This window comes from Cebus imitator, unplaced genomic scaffold (assembly GCF_001604975.1).
Source record: "Cebus imitator isolate Cc_AM_T3 unplaced genomic scaffold, Cebus_imitator-1.0 Scaffold222, whole genome shotgun sequence".
Classification (NCBI taxonomy): Eukaryota; Metazoa; Chordata; class Mammalia; order Primates; family Cebidae; genus Cebus; species Cebus imitator.
In genome coordinates, this window is record NW_016107537.1 from 3,001,403 (window position 1) to 3,019,689 (window position 18,287).

Sequence of the window (18,287 nt, forward strand, 5' to 3'; positions counted from 1 at the left end):
AAAATGAACATCACAGGAGATATAAATGAAGAGATATTCTGTATCGATGAATTAGAGGATTCAGTGTTGGTAAGGTGTCACTTTTTGAGACCCTAACACAATCCCAATCAAGTTCCCACCAAGTTATTTTTTAGATATTGGCAAACTGATTCTAAAATTTATACAAAAAGGCAAAAAATAATACTGAAGTAGAACAAAGCTGAAGAATTCACTTTAGATTATTTCAAGACTGTAGTAATCAAGTCAGCAAGACATTGGAGAAAAAATAGACACCTAAGTCAATGAAACAGCAGAGAACTCAGAAATATCCCCACATAAATATAACCAACTCAGTTGATTATACTTATATATATACACAGACCTTATGTCTTACATGAAATTCATTTAAAATTGGTCAAGAACCTAAATGTAAAATGCAAAACCATAAAACAAAGGATAAAACTTATATGATCTTGAGTTTATGGTGTATTTTTAGATATGGCACCAAAAGCACAATCCATGAAAGAAAACATAAGTCAACAAATTAGACTTTATTGAAATTAAAAACTTCTGCCCTGTGACACTGTTAAGAGCATAAAAAGCCATAGATTGGAAGAAAATCTTTGCAAAACACATACCTAACAAAGGACTGATATCCAAAACATACAAAGAACTCTTAAAACTAACAATAAGAAAACAAGCAACTCAACTAAAAAAAAAATGGGCAAAAGATCTGAACATATTCAAACAAACATATTCACAGGGCAAAGGTGCATATGAAATGATGCTCAACATCATTTGTCATCAGGGAAATGCAAATTAAAACAACAATGCAGTGCCACTACATACTTATTCGAATGGCTGAAATAGCAAACACTGACAATACCATAACTGGCAAGGATCCGGAATGACAAGCACTCTCTCATTAATTGATGGTGAAAATATAAAATTATACAGCCACTGCATAAGACAGTTTGTCCATTTACAAAGCTAAATGTAGTCTTACCTTATAATCCATCAATAGTGAGCCTAGATATTTACACAAATGATTTAAAAAACTTAAGTTCACGAAAGACCTGCATAAAATGTGTATTGCAGCTTTATTCATAATCACAGAAAACTGGAAGCAGCCAAGATACCCTTCCATGGATGAGTGGATAAAAAAACTGTGGTGCATCTCTACAGTGGAATATTATTCAGCAATAATAAGAATGAGCTATCCAGTCATGAAAAAGCATAGATGAATCTTAAATGCATATTGCTAAGTGAAAGAAGCCGGTCTGAAAAGGCTACGCTGTATGATTCTATTTATATGACATTCTCGAAAAGGCAAAACCATAGAGATGGCGAACAGATCAAGGGTGGCCAAAGGTGTGGGGAGGGAGAAGGACTAAATAGGTAAAGCATAGGGTATTACTTGGGGGAGGTGAAGATACTCTGTATGATACTTTAATGGGAGATATATGAAACTACACATTTGTCAAAACCCTTAGACCTTTACAGCACAGAGGGTAAAATTTAATGTATGCGATTAAAAAAAAAAAAACATTTAAACATTGCGGGGCTCCCCGAATGGAATGCAGACTGTGATAAAAGAACATAACTTTACGACAAATGTATGAAACAACCTCACTGAAGGGGCTAAGAAATAAAGGTGCTGAACTAAGTAACTCTGGAGCTGAATGTAGTAAGACTAAGGGCAAAGTAAACTGTACATCAGCACTGTAATCTAGATGATAAACTTGTTTGCCATGGAATATGAGTGAAAAATTCTAAAACTGGCATACATGAATGCTGGAACTGAATAATTAAGTAAATAGACGGTAGATGGTGGGAACCATGTTTCTCACTGTTGGAAGAGGCTACAGATAAGCAAGGAGAAGGGCTAGAATGCCCTACTATAAAGGGATCAGGGTTGAGATGTGTATGAACTCATGTTTAGCTTAATATGAATACATATTTATAGATAAGTTATATTCCCAGGTTGGTTTACACACATATATTTCCTTAGTTTATCAACTGGAAAGGCCTAGAAGTAACAACATCCCAGACACGAAGGAAACACCTAGCACCCAAATCTTGGTTTCTCAAAACATTCTTTAATAAAAGGAACCAGGGAAATAATTAATCCTAGGGCTCAGGACAGTCAAAACACAAGATAAGCCTGGGGCGTCCTGCATATAGCCACATGTATACATGCGTATACTCATACACACACATGCACATACGCACACATGCACATATGTGCGCGCGCACACACACACACACACACACAAACACAATGACAGAAGAATGTCAAAGATAACAGAGCCAATTGAAAGAGCTTCCAAAAGCCAAAGCTGAAACAATTTGAGCAACAAAAGAAAGTAGTATTAGATTATAACCCAAAGTATAAATTAAATATCCATGAGTACATACTTATATAAAGAAGTGTTCGGATAAATAAGTAAATGAGGGAGAAAAGACAAATTTCCCATGCAAAAGAATTCCAAATAATTTCTGCAGATGCTCCCCCTCGAGGAGGTGGAGCATAACTCCCCACATGTGGGCTGATCATATGAAAAGAGGGAAAAAGAATGACTTTAGAGTAGAGAACCTTGACAAATTTTTCTTTGGACACTTTAAGTCAGCAACTACTTGACCTGGGACAGGTGAAGAGATGGACAGGGCACCTGCTCGGCCCCAAAGGTTTCAGTGATGTCCCTCTTACTTTCAAAGGTGTCAAATTCTGAGTCACACCCAGAGAAGGGCTCTCCCTCCACCCAGGTGAGAGGCAATGCTGAGCCCTGCTGCATTTGGGGGTCCAGCTCTTCTTTGGAACCCAGACAAGCCTGTTCAGGGGCTGCTTCTTCAAGAATTCAAGATCTCCTGGCACCTTCATTATTGAATAGAAACTAGCAGGAATAGGTAAGAAGGAAGAGAGAAAGTATCTTGAATGGCTCCTCAAAAGAGATCTTACCCTTGTAAATCTTTCACTTATACCCTTTCAACATCCAGGAAAGAATGACATTAAACTAAGGAAGAGCAGGGTCCCTGCCACATGACCATAGTACCAGGGGCTTTGGGAGCCCAGTTTCAGTGGATTGTGCTTGAGGTCAAATTTTGGGTAGAACTTATGAGGTATGACAACTGTTCTTGCCATAGAGTTTTTCATACAGATGCCTCATGTTTGCTGGGACATGAGATCGAAAGGTGGATCATATATGATATTCATTGGAAGGTCCAAATCACACTCTGGGTATCCAATGATAGCAGAAGGGAGGACATTTTTCCCAACCACAGTCTCCCTTCCTATACCTTCTCCCACCCTCATCTCCTGAGCTTTTTTGATTAGAGTTTTCCCAGCAGCTGTCACTTCACTGCCACATCCTGTCCTTCTGCAACCCAAATTGATGAATTTCCAAATCTGGGCCAATCCAACCATCCTATTTACCTACCTCTGTCTTCAGGTACAAATCATATCTTCGCATTGCCTGGCACTGCAATAAATACAAATTAGAACAAGGTATGCCACTCAAGACCAGGAGTACAATAGTCTTCACAAGCCTCCTTCTTCTGGCCTCTATTCTCCTCACTCTATTGCTCTTGGTGGCTGTGGAGATTGAGCCTTTTCTTCCTAAGTGTCTAGCCCCACCACCACTCCCTCTCCTCAGACCTTGATCCTATCTCTGCAATCCTCAGAGAACAGAAGTCATCTGCTGGGACACCCTCAACTTTCTTGTACCTGGTTGAAAATTCTTCTATATCTCCTCCACTCTTCAGACTTTCTGTCCCTCCTGTCTGTGAGGAAAAAATACTTGCTTTGGTTTCAGAGTCATTCTCCACCTATGTTTAATATCACACCCTATGTGCCCCCTGTGATGTTCCGCTTGGTTAACTTCCTCTCCCTAGCAGCATCGGTCTCTCCTTTTCACTTCCTCTTTCCCATCTCGGCTCAGATGTGCTCCTGTTGCTACAGTGCCAGGCGCACACTATGGTCCCACACAGACCTGGGTTCAGATCTCACGTCTGCCTGTTACCAACTAGGGGATGTTGGGAAATAAACACACCACACAGAAGTCTATGGAGTGTCAGGCCAGTGCAAGGGACTTTACATACAATGATACCAAGCTCGCAGAATCCCGTCAGCATCCTCACGAGACAAGGATGTTGTGTTTAGTTCAAAGAAGAGGAAGCTGGGCCCTGGAGAGGTTAAGTAATTTGTACAAGTTCACATAGCTAAGCGGGGCAGAGATGGAGCCAGGGGAAGCTGGCCTGTATCACAGTGAAGCCCACATTCTATCTTCCACTGTCTCCTAGATGTTCAGCCCCTTCTCTATAGAATATCAGTATTCTTGGCTACCTTGTAAAGCTCCTATGAGAATTAAAGAAAATGATGTGCACAGAATGATTAGCATAATGTCTGGCATTCAAATGGAATATTTCCATAGGATTACCAACCATGCATTCCATCTTGAAATTCCTTCCTCCTGGCTTCTATGAAGCTATGATCTCCTAGTTGCCCTCCCGCCTCTCTGACCCACCTCTTGCATTCCCCATAATTCTCTTGGACTCATCTTTTAAGTGTAGGCTTTGTCCAGAGTCCCTCATAGCTCCCCATTCCTACACAATGTCACCTACTTCCCCAGCTTCAGTCAGTGCCTCCCAGAGCCTCCATCCTTCCTGATACCTCGGCAAACTCATGCCTCTTTTCCTAAACCTGTTCCTCCTCTGCAGTCTCCATGTTTAACCAAGGTGCTCATGAGCCATGATAAATCTCATTGCTTCCTTCCTTAGAAACCTCCAGTAACCCCCTATTGCCAACAGAATAAACTTCAGAATCTTTAGCAAAGCAACCAAATCTCTTCATTAGCTGATCCAAACCACCTTCCCAGGTGCTTCCAACTGCGCCAATCTATTGGACAGTTGCTATCATGCCTCTCCTCCCCAAGGTCTCTTTTCCCAGCTTAACACACACACATACTCCAGCAATTCCTAGCCTGGCATCATGTCAAAACCCTCGACTAGGGCCAGGTGTGGTGGCTCACGCCTATAATCCCAGCACTTTGGGAAGCCAAGGCAGGTGGATCACCAGGTCAGGAGATCAAGGCCAGACTGACCAACAAGGTGAAACCTGTCTCTACTAGAAACCCGTGGTGGCATGTGCCTGTAATCCCAGCTACTCAAGAGGCTGAGGCAGGAGAATCGCTTGAACCTGGGAGGTGGAGGTTGCAGTGAACTGAGACCACACCACTGCATTTCAGCCTGGGTGACAGAGCAAAATTCTGTCTGGAAAAAAAAAAAACAAAAAAACTTCAACTGTCTTGGAGATCATCTCCAGACTGGCTTCATTTGCCGGGGTGTCTCTTTTAAAATGAAGCCCAGAAGCAGACATTACTTTAGGTGCTGAATAGAACTATCCCCTCCAGTGTTCTGAAAATTATACTTCTAAGAATGCAGTCTATCCTTTTTGTGCCTGCCCAACAGGCCAATTCTAGCTTCAGCATTGTAGCTGAGTCAGCCTTGGCTCATCACAAGCTTCTGTGTGCTCCCAGGGTGCTGACATCGGCACAGAATCATTTCAGGTTTATGCTCTGCTTTTCCAATAGGACTGAAAACCCCTCAAAGGAAGGAATTTCTATGTTCCATCCCATAAGGCTTACATGCCTTTAGTCCAGCTGGAGTGAATAAACCAGAGGATTTGTAAGGTCATATGTAAAAGTGGGGTCATGTCACATTTAACCTCAATCTCCCCCATCCCTTGTCTTTTTTTAAATTCCACTTTAAAATGGAGCATAGGCAAAGAGTATACTATTTTTTTTTTGAGACGGAGTCTTGCTCTGTCACCCAGGCTGGAGTGCAGTGGTGTGATCTTGGCTCACTGCAACCTCCGCCTCCCAGGTTCAAGCGATTCTCCTGCCTCAGCCTCCCAAGCAGCTGGGACTACAGGCGCATGCCACCACACCTGGCTAATTTTTGTGTATTTTTAGTAGAGACAGGGTTTCACCATGTTGGCCAAGCTGGTCTTGCTCCTGACCTCAGATGATCCACCCCCATTGACCTCGATGGAATCAGTACTTTAAAAAAAAAAAGTGAAGAGCATGGATTGAAACAAAGCTTGGATGAGACGGCAAATGGAAGAAAGGGAACGCGCCACAGTGAGCCAGCCCTTTGCGCCTTACACCATGAGCTACTTATTCAAGCATGAAATCTGGGACATCATTCTCACAACACTAATTAGACAAGGAAATGAGATATGCAAATATTTTTTAAAAAGTTGATTCTCCAATACTCTTGCCAGATAAAAGTTAATGAAGAAAACACAACCCAACAGGCTGACTCTGGAGCTGATGCCCATCACCCTAATTATCTGACCTAAGATGTCCCTGAAAGAAAATCAAGCATGAGATGCGGGCTGCCCCATGACCCTGGAGACAGATCAAATCCTTGGAATCTCTCATGGGCCAGGTTGGCCCAAAGGTTAGAGGAAGCATAGTTGCCCAAGCAAGAAGCACAAAAGTTTCCAGAAATTGAAGATGCTGCACTTTGAGGCTCCAACATGTCCAGCACCCCTTCTCCAGTGCAGCCTCCAAATGAACGGTCTTTCACAAGAAGGGTTCTGTGGTACCCTCAAGTCATTCCATTATCCTTGAGTCATTCCTCAAGTCATCCTAGTGGGACACAGATGGGCACAACACTGCACTGCCCACATGAGGTGATGCCTGCCTCACCAAGCTGCCTCCCCTCATGAAGCCTCTGTTTTCTCAGCTGTGAAACTGGAATTCTGGCAGAGCTGCTGTGAGCACTGAATGAGAACACACACATGGAACCTCAAGAGCCTGGCCTACGGGAGACCATCAGCACGTGGCAGCTCCCTTCTCTCCTCCTGGACCACATTAGAACAAAGATGCTTGTGATGGGCTGGGTGCAGGGCTGAATTCAGTTCACAGACAGCTACTGAGGGCCTTCTGTGTACCTTGTACTATGTGAAGTTCCTGCCCTCTTGTAGCTAAGGGAGAAGTAGGCAGGCTGTAAATACTTGGGGCTGGAATAAGCCAGGCACTAAGAAAAGTCCCAGAGGCAGAAGGCTTTCCCAGGGAAGCAACATCCATGCCCAGGTAACCGGTGAGCAAGAGAGGAGGACAGGGACAGTCACGGGCAGAGGGGCCAGTCTGTGCTGAGCCCAGAGGTGACCAGGGTGGCCTGTTTGAGGAGCTGCAACTGAGTCTGTATTGCTGGAGTATAAGATTCATTAAAATTCCCCTTAACTCAGTTCCTCTACACATTAGGCCAGGGCTGCTCTCTGAAGCTTTAATCCTACTACATGGCTGTCTTTAGAGAATAGGAGACCATCCCCAGTCCTGTGTATCATCTACCCAGAATAGCACTCCAGTCACACTGACAATGTCATCAGACCCAGGAGACTCAGCCATGCGCAATCTGCAAGGGTGAGCCAAGGAGCAAGTAAGCACTGCAGGAAATAAAAACAAAATAGTCACTGCCCAGACACATGCCTGCCTGAACTGAAAATATGCTGGGGTGGGCAAGTCCCAAAGATCTCTATATACACATTAGAAACAGAAAATACTTGTTTTTCTTTTCCTAAAGATTCAATTCAGATTCCAGGACCCTTAATATATTGAAATGTTACCAGATAACCCATACCCAATCTCCACAGGGCTGTGATCTGGACTGACGTATTCTTCACCAAATAAGCCTTCTTTTTACCACCGTATTTATTCATCTATCTCTCTGTCCATCCATCCATCCATCCATCCATCCATCCATCCATCCATCTATTCATTCATCCATCCATGCATCCATGTATGCATCCATTCATCCATCCATTCATTTATCCATACATCTATCCATGTATCCATCATTCATCCATCTACCCATCCATTCACCCACCCATCTATCCATCCATTCATCCATATATCCATCCATGTAACCATTTATTCATCTATCTATCCATTTATTCATCCATCCACCTACCCATCCATTCATCTACCCACTCTTCTATCCATTCACCCATCTATTCATCTACCCATCCATCCCTCCATCCATCAATTAATCAATCTATTCATCCACTCATCCATCTATACATGCATTTTTCCATCCATTAATCTACTCACCCATCATCTATCCATCCATTCACTGAATGCTTACTAAGTACCAGGCCCTGTTCTATATCCAGAAGTAACCAAGAAGACACAGGTTCTATCCTCTTAAAGTTGACATTCCCACTGACCAGCTTTGGAGGTCAGGCACCCCAGGCAAGACTTTCTTACCCTTGAGTCTGATGAGTTGCAAATAAATATAGTTCCACAGAAGCCCTTGGGTATCCCACTCAGGGTCAACCTTGCAGGCAGAGAGAATGCCTGCTCCTCAGTTTACCTCCTTCTGCTCAAGCCTCTCCAAACTTAGATCAAGCCTGACCCAGAGAGAATTCCCTATGATGTAGGCAAGAATATCCCCACTCTAAACTATGTAATAATCTAGAAAAGCCACATATCTTCACAGAAGCAGGGGACTGTGCTTCTTACTGGGGACATGGCAGCACATACATTTTAAATATGAAAAACATCCCCTCCTTCTAAGATCCCTGTATTGAAGTTTTCAAGGCACCTCATTTGGATTTTGTACAAATTGAGAAATAAACTAATGAGCATCAGATAGAAGCCAAATTAATAAAATACAAATTAATAAAGGAGAATATGAAATAGATTTCATACAATAGACAAAATAATCAAGAAGCTGGAAGATATTACTACTATAATGATTGATACAGTTTGACTGTGTTTCCACCCAAATCTCATCTTGAGTTATAATAATTTCCACATGATGTGGGAGGGACCCATTGGAAGGTAATTGAATCATGAGGGCAGTTACTCTCATATTTCTGTTCTTATGATAGTGAGTGAGTTCTTACAAGATCTGATGGTTTTATAAGGAGCTTTTATCCCTTTTGTTCAGCACTTCTTCTTGCTGCTGCCATGTGAAGAAGGACATGTTTGCTTCCCCTTCCACCATGACTGTAAGTTTTCTGAGGCCTCCTCCGCCCTGCAGAACTGTGAGTCAACTAAACCTTTCCTTTACAAATTATCCAGTCTTGGATATGTCTTTATTAGCAGCATGAGAACAGACTAATACAGTGATGAAGGCATATGTTTCTTCTCCCAACAACAAAAAAAAAAAACAAAGGCAATTAGAAATTCCAGGAGAAACAAAAAACTTTAAAAAGTTACAATAACCAAAATATCAAGCAAACAAAACATGATATGATTCTGGGTAATCTATAGAGTACAAGAAAAGTGATTCCAATTGACCTTGATGCTAGGAATATTGTTTTTCAAATTACAAAGATATTTTGACATTAGACTTCTAGAGAAGAAACATGATCCTCATATACTACATGGTTCTACAGTGAACCACACTTCATAGCCCTGTCCTTAATAACACACAAACTTCTAACAATAACACAGAAAGTTATAACCCACAAATATTCCACTAACCATCATTTTGCTTCTCTTCTTAGAGCCTGTAAGGGTTTTGGCCCAGCTCACTTTTTAAAATTTATCTAAGGAATTATAAATTTTTTTTGCTTACTAAATTTCATTATGGTAGGCAGAGGTATTCAAAATCGTTCCATTAAACTAAGCTAAAAAAAATTCCATTGGACACACTTAAAAAAATGTTCATTCTAAATGACCCTTTTCCCCATAAAAAGTCATCAATGAAAAGGCAGACCAACCCATTTTCCCTCTCATTCCTGCTCCCAGCACACAGTGCTCAGAACCACAGTGACACATAGCTGTGAGGCAAAGTCAACAGTAACACTAAAAATTAAGCCAGGCCTCAGGTCACAGTGGGGAAGGAGGCCTGGATTCTTGCCCAGCCACTAACCATTTAGCATCTACCAAATCCCAGTCTGAGTGAAGTGTTTACATTTTCAATGTGGACAACAAATTTTTTAAATCTTTGGTTTGGTTTGGTTAACCAAGGCAAATACAACCATGCACAAAGGATTCCAGGAATGCCAGTGAGCAGGGCTTATCCCAAGAACATCTGTCTTTAGGACTACAAAGCCACTCCAGCACTAGGTAAGGGCCGGACCCCAATGCTGGAATACCAGACTGTGAGGCCCAGAAAGCTCAGGGCAAACTGTTACATCTTCCTATATATCAAGTTTCTCGTCTGGAAATGGAAATCAGGACAGCACTCAACTCACAAGGTTGCTCTGGTGATGAAATGAACAATCATGTGTGGGGTGCTCAGGAAATTGTTCCTGAACAGGAAGCATTCGATACAAGCGAGTTGTGACTATGGCTTGAGCTGTTATTGCCTTTCTCTGTGGGAATCCACCACAGGATGGAACAAAGGAATGGGGCAATGAGATGTGGAGTGAGAGAAAAGGACAATGACCTATGTAAGCACCTGTGCTACACGGACTACCAAGTTTCAGGTGGAAAAGCTCCTAAGGACAGCAGGCCAGCCATCAGTCATCCATATCTGACCTCCCAGGTGGCACAGACTATGCTTTTTCCCAGAGGCAGCCAACAGGGCTTCCAGGGAGTGAAGCCTGTGAAGGTCCTCACAGCTGCAGCCTGGGCACCGCTCTACCTGCCGTAGGTGAGCTGGCTGCTACAGCCGAGGAAGGCAAGCCTCTCTCCCAAGCAGAACCCAGGCTGGGGCACTAGGAAGCAGTCTACACTTGTGGCAGCATCACACTGTCCGTCACAGCTGCCACCGCCATAACCCAACATTTGAGGAAGCTGGGGTTTCCTACAATGCCTGTGTAGCCTCTGATGACTTACTTAAAGGGAGTTCTGTCCTTGAAATGTCACAGCCACAAGCATCTAACATTCGTGGGCCACATCAAATGGGGAGAGATGCCCAAGGACTTTCCTCTCCTATAACAGAAAAAAAATCCTTACCCCACAGACAGCTTTCTGGCTGTGCATCTGTGAATGTGACCCAGATACTCTACTAATTGGGGAAGGGCTAGATGTCAGCCCCTAGGTCTTTGTGCCAGAGACCCAGAGGTCTCATTTGGAAAAGCTTCTATAAAGGACATACACTGGACTCTGACCATAAAAACCCCACAACTCTCTCTCTAGGGCATGTTACTCTCAGTACCCACTGCTGTGTGTCTCCTCCTGCCATTGTAACCACAGAGGCTCCTCATAGCATCTTAGCGTTGCAGTTACCTAAATGCACCGTGAATCCCTGGGGGGCATACACCTGCTCCAGGTCATCTCTGGCATGATCCACAGTGCTGAGAGGAGGGCGTTCAACATGTGTGCACAGAATTGAAGCAAATTCAAAATGGAAATTCTTTCAAATATCCATTTCAGATACACATGTCCTGTGCTATGTACTAGCTCTGGTTGTATTTCTCTCTAGCTCTTTGGTCTTTGAGGAAAAAGGCAGTAGATGTATCTTTTAAGGAGAAACGTTTATGGATGGAGCTGGAGGCCATTATCCTCAGCAAACTAATGCAGAAACAGAAAACCAAATACCGTATGTTAATCACCTATAGTGGGAGCTAAATAATGAGAACTTACGGACACAAAGACGAAAACAACAGACACTGGGGTCTACCTGAGGCGGGAGGGTGGGAGGACGAGAGGAGCAGAAAAGATAACTACTGGGTGCTGGCTTAATACCTGGGTGATGAAAAAATCTGTGCAACAAACCACCATAACATGTGTCGACCTATGTCACAAACCTCTGTACTCCCGAGCCTAAAGTAAAAGTTTACAAAACGGACAAATGTTTAAATTTCAGTTGTTAAATATGTAAACAACTGCCATAGAAAACAAACGTTATTTAGCCATTCTCTACCCACCCAAAATGCTGCAATCATATGCTTTTAAAAAGGTTTATGAGTCAAATTATATCCTGAAGAGTGGTCAAGACAACTCTATATCCTATTCACAATCTTGGTCTTGAGCCCGACAACTACTCAGCTCATGCATCCTTCTTCTTATGTTGACACTTTTTAAAAATCAACACTGATGCCTGATGAGAAGCTAAATAAACTGATGACAATAGCAAAAACCTCCCCACTTCTTACAGACAAAAGTAAATAAACACAAAGAAAACAGAATCTGCAGGTCATTATTGGTATTTGGTGACCTCTGGTGGTCAAGTCCCAGAAGTTTCCATATGAGGAAACAATCTGTGTATTTCATAGACGGCCTCTCTGAGGATCATTCAGGCTAAAGACTTCATCCCACAGGACTTCTGCAGCAAGGAAGCAGGTCCTGCTTCCCTCCTCCCCGCATCTGTGTGTGTGAGAGGATGATTAAAAAAAAAAAAAAGGATAACATCAGCCTTAGCAGAACAGGAGGGGGAATGCGACCCTGCTTCTCAAAACACACACAAGACAGGCCTGGGAAGGCATAAAACTGCAGTGGATGAGCTGCACTTTCAACTCCCCAACACCATGCTCCATCTGAGCAGATGGCTGAAGCTGGCCACATCACGAAAGTGTCAACAAGTGAGCCAGTCAGCTTTGCCTTATTAACATCAGGGAAACACATTCTGTGAACACCACACATTTTCAAGACATTACTTTAGAGAATGTCCTAAATAGCCTCCCCTTACATCACCCTCTGTTATGCTACACTTTCCTAGGAGGCAGAGGTCTCACTGTGCTCACATCAGAGGGTTTTCATTCCCACCAACCCCATTCAACTCAGTCCCCACACTGAGCCCCTGTGCAAGACCTTACAGAGACGCTCCTTACTCTCCCCTTTGCTGCAGAAGGAAAGGCAGGCTCTGAGGATGGTGAATGCCTCTGGCCTGGCCTTTCCTTGCACACTCCTGCATGGGGAGTTTCAGTGAAGCGTGGTGTTCATCAGGTAGGTGACTGGTTTTCTCTAGGCCATTCCATAACTCCCTGATACGGTTTGGCTGTGTTTCCACCCAAATCGTATCTTGAATTATAGTTACTATAATCCCCACGTGTCATGGGAGGGACCCGGTGGAGATAACTGAATCATGGGGGCGGTTTCCCCCATCTTGTTCCTGTGATAGTGAGTGAGTCCCATGAAATCTGATTGCTTTTGCTCAGCACTTCTCCTTGCTGCTGCCACATGAAGAAGGATGTGTTTGCTTCCCCTTCTGCCATGACTGTAAGTTTCCTAAGGCCTCCCTAGCCATACTGAACTTTGAGTCAATTAAACATCTTTTCTTTATAAATTAACCAGTCTCAGGTATGTTTTTATTAGCAGTGTGAGAATAGACTAACACATTCCCATTAACTACTAAATTATATATGAGTTGATCACTCGTGTGTTCAGAATCTCTTTAGTGGGATGGGTGGGATAAATGGATTATTGGGATAAATGGTGAAGGATGGGTGAATGACAGATGGGTGGATGATGGATGAACGGAAAGATAATGAATGATGCATGGATGATGAATAGATGATGGATGGATGATGAATAGATGATGGATGAGGGGATGGCGGGTGAATGGGTGGATAGGTGGATGGACACAGAGAGACAGGTGGATGAACAGGTGGGTAGATGGGTGGGCAACAGATAGAATGAAGGACAGAAGAGTAAAAAGATTTCCATGACATGCAGGGCTCTACTAGGTCTTGCACTGAAACTAAATTAAAAAAACAAAACAAAACAAAAACACAAATCCCTACCCACTAAAGGTTGTGTTAGTAATGATACAAAATGAGATCAATTGATAACAAGAATAGATGAACACAAAGTGATCCCAGAAGAAAATCAGAGTAGGTGACCTCCAAGCAAAAAGAAAACAGACTAAGGCCTGGTCGTGTTATGGCAGTAGCTACAAACATTGAGGTTATTAATGCGAAGAGGCTGAGTAACCTTCTGCTCAGGAGGAAGTGTCATGGCTCCTGGTTTGTGGCCATTAGGACAGATAGAATGTCATTCTCTGACACCTGCTGATCTGCCCCAGCTCCAGCCAGTAGCTGAAGCACACAGGCAGAGTGGTGGAGAGGCAGATGACCAGGAGCTGGACACCCCGGTGAGGATTACTGATACTGGGACCTCTCTGGCACTGTATCAGAGCTTGGGTGAAGGGGCAACACCGAGCAAGACCCCACAGCAGTGGCAGTATACAGCCTGCTGTGCCCACTCAACACAGCACAGGCCCACAGAGCCACACCACCACTCCCGTGCAGTGAGAAGGGCCCGTGCTGGCCACTGAGCAACCCCTGCTGCCTCTCAAGGCAACTTGGATGCCCTCAACCTCTTCATTGCTAGAATTGTCCATGAACCCTTGCAGTCAGAAGGTCACAAAAAGGTTACTCAAGGACACAGTATCCCATTTCAAACCCCCATCAGCAGCAGGCGAGACTTTTCCATGCCTTGCTGGGACCCGTCACTCACACCCAACAATGCACCCTGTAGGAAAACATCGAATGTCTATTGCCGGTTCTGAGAATCCCCTGAAGCCAGTTTCTTCCCTTTGCCCTCCCAGCAGCTCCTGGGGATGGGAAGAGCTACCCCAACTCACATGTGGCACCCTGTACAACTTGGAGATGGTCGTTCAGGCTCTCAGGACTGGCTGAGTGTGTCTGCCGCCCAGCACCCACTTGCCTGAAAAGACAGCCCAGAATGCTGGTTGCACTCGGTGTGTGGCTCCGCAGCTCAGCTGTTGCCTGTGACTCTGTAGACCCAGCCCTGAGCACACTCCCAGACCACCAGGGCCACACTGCCAAGTGTAGGTGGGCATGACCCCAGTGCCTGCTTACAGTACAGTGCACGAGTGAGGAAACGTGAAGCTCATACTGTGGGGAGCAGTGTCTGAGACAGAGAGGAAGAAAGAAAGGAGACTCCTGGTTCTGGACAGAAGGGCCACATGGAGTTAGATCAAAGAGGCAGGGGCTTTGGATGTGAATTCTGATTCAGACCTCATTCACTCTTTCAACTCCTATTTGCTATGTGTCGACTATGTGCCCAGCCCTGTGTGCGAAGCTGAACACACAGCAGTGGATGAGGCTGGCAGGGCCCTGGCTGCGTGGAGCTTTTAGGCTAGTGAAGGAGACAAAACCCACCTATTACACATGAGTTGCTACACACATGAGTTGTAATAAATGCTATAAGCAGGGAGTCCAGTGCCTTGGGAACAGGTGACAGAGGAACCACATACAGACTGAGGCCTTTCCAAAGAAAGGACAGTCATACAAGCTCTAAAATGTACATGAAAAAGGGGGGTCTCCCCAGCAGGATGGCAGCACGTGTGAGCCCCCTCCCACAGTGACATAGGGGAGAGACGGAAATGAGGTCAGAGGGACAGAGGCCAATGGAGAGAGGGGGTGCAGTGAGGGTCATGAAGGATCCTGGATACAGGAACAGAACTTGGGCCTTGATCCTGGAGGCCCAGAGGGTGACAAGGGGGCTGAGACAGTGCTAGTGTTTCACAACCATATCCATGTGTTCTGTGCAGGGGTCTTAAGGAGCAGAGCCCACAGCAGCAGTGTCGCCTGGGAACCCGGAAATGCAGATTCTCCACCCGATCCCAGAGCTGCGGAATCACACGTCATGGGGGTGGGACCCAGCTACTGTGCAGCACCCAATTTACAAGATGAGCTTGTCTTAGCTAAAATATTTACCTCTGTGCAAAATCAACCCCAGAGAATGGGCTAGACCTCATTTACATTTCTTACCCTCTCAGGTGCCCCAGCTTCCTCCTCCTTCTGAAAAGGCTTCCCAGCCTCCCAGCACAGGCTGCAGGGGTCTCCCAAGCCCCCACTCCCAGCCCTCCCAAACACGTTCACTCCCTTTTCCTCCTGTTCTTGCTAATCATTTAATTTGTCCTGGTATTTCTGACACAAATTAGATGATGGTCAATATGTCAAAGCTTTAAGAGAAAACCCAAAAGTTCTGAGGAGTGCCATGAAAATGAAAGATAACCACGAAAAATATGACATTTGGGCAAAGTTTAAAATGACCGGGCATGCTCAGCCTTGAGTGAATGTCACTGTGGGGAGCCACGGTGACAGTTTTCTAATACACAAGGAATGCATGTAGGAGAAGGGGATCCATTTTTCCACTCTTCAGCAAGAGCAGAAGGAAAAGGACCATCTTAGGTTTCAGCCGGGAAAATATATGTCATGTGTTTGAGCCATAGGAGACGAAGAGCTGCCAAGAGGGCCGGTGAGATCATCCTCGCCAGAGATGCTGGAGATGAGATCACAGCGGCCTGGGTCATGGCCGGCAGGGTGCCTGGACCACGCAGAGTCTCAACTTTACTGGGCTCTGTGCAGGGTCTTCCCACTGCCTGACAATCCCATTGCCTGGCAAGGTCTGAATGGGCAGGGCAGGTGCTGATTCCAGGTTACTACGGTTTGCTTCAGACACCTGGGAATTCAAAGGACGCTATGCACCTCTGCGAAACATTGCATATTGCCTTGTTACCTGGAGGCCAGGATACCAGGCATTTTTTTCATGGGAAAGCCCACGTCTTCCCTTCCTTTAGCCAACTCCTGTCTTCCCAGTAACAGCAACGGCAGCAGCAGCGACACCAACAACAGCAACAACCATCACACGAATAACAGCCACAAGCTATGGAGCATTGCTCTGGGCCAGCACTGCACACGCATTCTTCATACATGCCTCACCACCATCCTAAGACCCATTTCACAGATAAAGAAACTGAGGCCTAGACAGCGCTATGGCCTGTCCATGGCCCCACTGCTGGTCATGGCCAGGATGAGACTTGAGCCCAAAGCTTTCCTGCCCGTAATCATGATCACGCCTCCATGTTGCCAGGAATGAAATCTACACATCAGACAACCAGTAAAGGAATTGATGCAAATGTGGCCCCCAAGACCCTCCTGGGCCTGGCAGGGGCTGGCCTGTGATGATGTTCAGTAGAATGGAAAACACGAGCCTTTTCAAAATCACCATTCTGGCTCCTCTCCCTGAGACATCACCCCCACCCACTCCAGATCTGGTGATATTTAAAACCAAGGCCCTCCCCAAAGGCCCCCACCCCTGCCTGGTCTGGTCTGCACCACCCCATGCCTTGCCCCACACAACCCCACCTTGGACCTCAATGAGCCTGCAGGGCTGCTGGTGGCATGGACGTCCTTCATGCATCATCACCACCTCCAAAACCAGCAAGAGCGCAGGGTTTCCTAGCAGCCTCCCTGGCCATTGACCACCATGTGTTTTTGATATGCAGCCAGCACTCTCCGCAGAGGGCCCCTCAGTCAGGACGGTCTACAGGCTACTGCAATTAGAGGGGATACTGTGCAGAGACTGCTGTCATGGCTTCAGCTAAGCCTGCATCTGATGTTTAGCCAATCTTCCCTTTTATGCAATTCTAGGCTTGCCTGGCTTTCGTACTTTGGCCTCTCTCTGGTGTCCTGAGGATGGCTGAAATGGCTTCTATTGCAGACCTGAGGAACCAGTTTTCCTCGGCACTCTGATGCTGTCTGTGCTGGTACCTTCACCACAAGGCTCTCTGGGGTCTCACTCAATATCAGACAGTTCGGCCAAGGGACCTGGGCCCCTCCTGACATGGGACTTTAGACCTGAACACCCACCTGGCCCCACTTAAAGAGCCACCACAAAATAAGCACAGGAACTAGGGTGCACCAGCGGGCTGAGGTCAGGCCCGAGTGCACGTTGATGGCCACAGCTGTGGCCCCTTGCAGGAAACACCACCATAAGGGGAAGCCCGGGTCAGGGCAGGCTGTCTGTGAAGCGTGGCCGACCTCAAAGCGAGTAAAGAAAGATTTTCCTGCTATTCAGATGACTGCGGGCTGATGTCAGGCCTAAAGTCAGGTGAATGATATTTATTCCTTCTTGATGGAAAAGCTGGACTCAGGCCCCAGATGTATATTCCTGGGGAGTCTTAATTTTTCTTCCAGCTTTACCAAGCTCAGTGGAACTTACTTAAAGCAGGCTTTTCCTTCATGCAGAGACAGAGAAGGCCCAAAGTAGCCTGGGGCCCTGGGGAAGAGAAGGAGGCCCTTCTAGAGCTTTGCTCTCCACGCTCCTCTGTCCAAACCAATATATGGGAGAGTCAGGGCGGGCGAGGCAGAGATGGCTCCCGGAGGTCTGGCCTCATTGCCTCCAGACTGTGATGGAGAATGTTACACCCTTGTACAGGGTTACAATGTTACACCTTGTACAGACACAAGAGCATCAACACTCCTAGGTGAACTCAGCCAAGACATGCCGACCTTTGCCCACACGAGCCAGCCCTTAGCTGCTTCTCCAGCAGATGTATTTACTCTGAACATCCCGTTCTCCCTGGTCATCTCTCCTGCACAACGCCTGTGCCCCAACCCCATGATTAGCAGCACACATCTGGGATCCAGATGG

General features: G+C 45.4%; 1 protein-coding gene across 1 annotated transcript in view; it reads right to left on the reverse strand.

Moving 5' to 3' along the window:
* ACOXL (acyl-CoA oxidase like) overlaps positions 1–18,287 on the reverse strand; it is a 319,336-nt gene that overhangs the window by 280,204 nt on the left and 20,845 nt on the right. The gene's annotated exons all lie outside the window — the stretch shown is intronic.